The sequence below is a fragment of the Galeopterus variegatus genome, unplaced genomic scaffold, assembly GCF_000696425.1.
Source record: "Galeopterus variegatus unplaced genomic scaffold, G_variegatus-3.0.2 Scaffold96, whole genome shotgun sequence".
Lineage (NCBI taxonomy): Eukaryota > Metazoa > Chordata > Mammalia > Dermoptera > Cynocephalidae > Galeopterus > Galeopterus variegatus.
In genome coordinates, this window is record NW_007726207.1 from 281,510 (window position 1) to 285,643 (window position 4,134).

Here is a 4,134-nt window from a genome sequence, read left to right on the forward strand (position 1 = left end):
TTATAAAGGACCTTCTCTACCATGCTAGTGAATTGGGATTTTTTTTTTTTTTTTCTAAAGGCAATGAAGACCTATTAAAGGTGTTCCACTGGAGAATAAATGACATGATCTGATTTGTGTTTTAACAACCTCAACTTTTTTTTTTTTTTTGAAGCTCTTACAACGAGAAAATGGAGGGGACACATGTGGGTGGGAGGGGGGAGAGGGAGGAGGGAGGGAGGTTTTGGTGATGGGACACAATAACTAACTACATTGTATATTGACAAAATAAAAATTAAAAAATAAATAAATAAAAATAAAAAAAATAAATTAAAACAAGAATTAAGAGACAAAACAAATACAATTAGTAAATTATTGTTTATATCCTAATTTGAACAAGTCAAGTATAAAAAGGCAAAAAATAAATAAATAAATAAATAACAAATGGAAAAAAAAAAAGAAAGAAAATTATTTTTTTAAGGTGTGATGGAGTTTGGATGTGTTGTCCCCTCCAAAGTTCATGTGGAAATCTGATCCCCAATGTGGCAGTGTTGGAAACTGATTGAGTCATGGGGGCGGATTCCTCATGAATGGATTAATGCTCTCCCTGGGGGAGGAGGGGTAGTGAGTGAGTTCTTGCTCTATTAGTTCCCAGGAGACCTGATTGTTTATTTTATTTTATTTATTTTTATTTTTTTAAAAAAGATGTCCGGTAAGGGGATCTTAACCCTTGACTTGGTGTTGTCAGCACCACACTCTCCCAAGTGAGCCATGGGCTGGCCCTAGAATGACTCTAATTTTGAAAGTGATTTCCTATCATTTAAACCGTGCTTATTATTTTATAGGAAAAGAAATCCATTACGTTTAGGTGAAAATGGATTTTATGAGATCAGGGCTGAATTTAGAAAGAGCAGTAGGGTGACCGTTTCTAAATTCTAAATCCAGTGACAACAGAAGGGAAGGAATTCAGAAGACATTAAAGATGTGCAATTGGCAGGACTCTGCCTCTAATTAGATGTAATGTGAAGAGGGAAGTTGAAACCAAGATGATGTCCCAGTCTGTCCTGGGTGACGGACTATCCGCTTATCCACTGGACTAGAGAGTGCACAAAAGAGGACCAGATTCAGCAGACTACAGTTTTGAGCAAGTTAGGTTTGAGGTTCCTGTGACACAGTCAAGGGCACAAGTCCAGGAGATTTATCTGGGATGTAAATGTGGGTCTGAATTCATGAGCATGCGGGTCATAGTTAGAGCCAGCAGAGTAGATAAGGCCTTTCACAGAAAGTGTGTAGATTAAGAAGCAAAGAGGTCTGACAACTAGGGAGTACCAATGCTTAAAGGAAAGGGAAGGGAAGAAGAAGCCAAAAAGATATCCTGAAAACCATGAAAGGTTAGTATAATGGAAAACAAGCAATGAGAATGTTTTATAGACAAAATGGCCAATAATGCTGAACACAGAGAGAGATGCAGTAAGGAAAAGGCTGAAAAGTATCAGATTCAGCAGTGAGGACCCTGATGATTTGGAAAGAGATATTTTAATTAAATGATGAGAGTGGATTGCAGTGAGTTCAAGTACAAAGAAGAGATGAAGAGATGAAGAGGTGGCAACGTGTGCTGTCTTCTTGGGAGAATTTCAGCTATAAATGAATTAGAAAAATAAGCTCGGAGATAGAGGGGACTGTAAAGTCAATGGAGGGTTTTGTGGGGAGGTGGGTTTGTGAATGTGTTTTTTGCTTTGTTTTGTTTGACTCAGTCTTCAGTGTGTTTTGTTTACTGAGGAGGAAATTCTGAGAGGACAAAGATGTAGGAGAGAGAGATTAATCATTGGGATAAAAGACTCAAGGACACAAAGAGGGATGGGATCAATAGAACGAATGGAGATTAAATTTCTGACACTGGGAAAAACAATTCTTTTAAAATGGAGGGGTAAGTTGTGTCCTGGTGTAGATAGAGCTGTGTCAGTGGAAAGGCGGAAAATAGGAAGTTGAGGAAGTTGCCTCTTCATAGATTTGATCTTCTCTGTGACGCAGGAGATAAGAAAAGCCATTTGCTGAGAGTGATGAGGAAATGGGGAGGATGTGGCCCAGGGAAGAATGCTAAAGGTCTGAAATAACTCAGTAAGCTACACGTATGGATGTGTGTGTTTGCTTGTTGGCAAACCGCTTACTGGAAAAAAATAATTTCACAAGTAGAAACGTTTGTCAAAATGAAAAAGTTAAAACTATCCTTGTGAATATTTTCACTCCCTAACTTTTCTTTCTTAATTTCCTTTGAATCCTTGTTCCCTGCCAGTGAATGCCACCGACACTATGAGGGTATTCTACACAATCAACACTATGCCTTCTGTTAGGCAAATTCCAACACTATTGCAACAAACAAAAAATTGGTGTCCCAATGTATTTACCTGATGTTTAAATTTACCATAAATTCCCTTATTTTTCAAGACAGTGGATTGCTTTACAATATCAGTGTTGGGAGACAGGTAAAGACTATGTTGGTAGGAACACTGTGTAAATTTATTTTTTACATAGAAGGGAATACAATGTAATCACAGTGTACCCCAATTCTTAACAAAGAACTATAATGTAATAGACTTCCACTGGTAATTTTGTTCTCTTAACCTTTCATTTTGTTTTAATTCCAATTTAATTTCATTTTGATTATTCAAAAGGGAATAGTAAAGTGAAATAAATGACACAATAATTTAGACACAGCAGTAATTTAGCTCAGGTTGAAGATAAATCAATTACAACTGAGATCACTGAAATATGCTACATGAGTGAGATTTTGAGGAAAAAAACTGTTCATTTTTGGTTAGTAGTTGAATTCCTAATGGAGTCACATTCCTAAGCCAAAAAATAATTATCTAAATCTAAGCAAAAATGTTTGGTATAAGTTTCCCAATAACTCATTGAGAATAGAATGCAATAAACTGTAAATTAATATTGCCTACAAAGATTGAGCTAGATATTTCCCAAAGTAATAAATTTGCTCAATACTTTTTTTTAAGCCTGTTTTATTCCTGTAAAGGACACATGGCTACTGAGAATGACAAAAGACCAGTCAATCAGAGTAATACTGGAACAAAATAATATAGCTATGCCAGTAAAGTTTGCTGTTAGATACACTATTTTGAATTTGGTATTACCCCTCCAAAGCACTTCTATAACTAGACCATATCAAATTCGAGTCTAAACTATTTTTATTTTATACATTAAAAATTAGTCATTGGCAAAAATTTTTAAACATTTAACCCAGTACCTCTATCTAGTGTTTATAAGAGCTGTACTAGATTTGTGAACAGAAAGCCTATACATAAAATCTCCTAATTATAGTGCAGTGCCTGATAATAGAAAATGAACTCGTAATTGTAAAATGGGCAATCTGTTGATGAACTTTATCCATTAAAAACAAAGGAAAATGTTTAATTACAATTAAAATTCCCTTTTAATTCCCCAATTTGGTATGAATGTAAAATACTTTTGTAACATGAAAAAAAATTTTTTAACTTTTAAAGCAAACATGAAAGGGGAGTGGGGAACTTAATTGTATGTTTTCTCTTCTCAACTTCTAAACTTAAGATTACACAGTTGGGCTTTTGTAATGTTATATAACACTAATTGTGGAGTATATAGCAAATGCGCTATGTTTTATGTTTATAAAGTTGTTGTAAAGACTGCCACTTAAAGTCTCAGCACAGTAGCAATGCCATGAAACATTAGGCAAGTGTTCAGAAAATATCTGGCCAACCTAATGGATGAAGTATTGAAACATAAAGCAGAGGAAGAGCTAACTGGCTCAAAGAAAGACAATTAACATTAAGTTTTGGCTTAAAATTAAGCTTAAAGTTAGAGTTAAACGTTACTGCCTGCTCTAACTAGTTGAGCTAATGAGCCATCACATAGGGTTTCTTTCTGTTGTTGTTGTTTCCATCTTAACCATTTTTAAGTGTACAGTTCAGTAACGTCAAGTATGTTCACATTGTTGTGCAATAGCTCTAACAACTTTTCATCTTGCAAAACTGAAACTCTGTACTTATTGAACACTAACTCCCCATTTTCCACTCCCACAGGCTCTGGAAACCACCATTCTACTTTGTGTTTCTATGAGTTTGACCTATAAGTAAAATTATGCAGTATTTGTCTTTTTGTGAC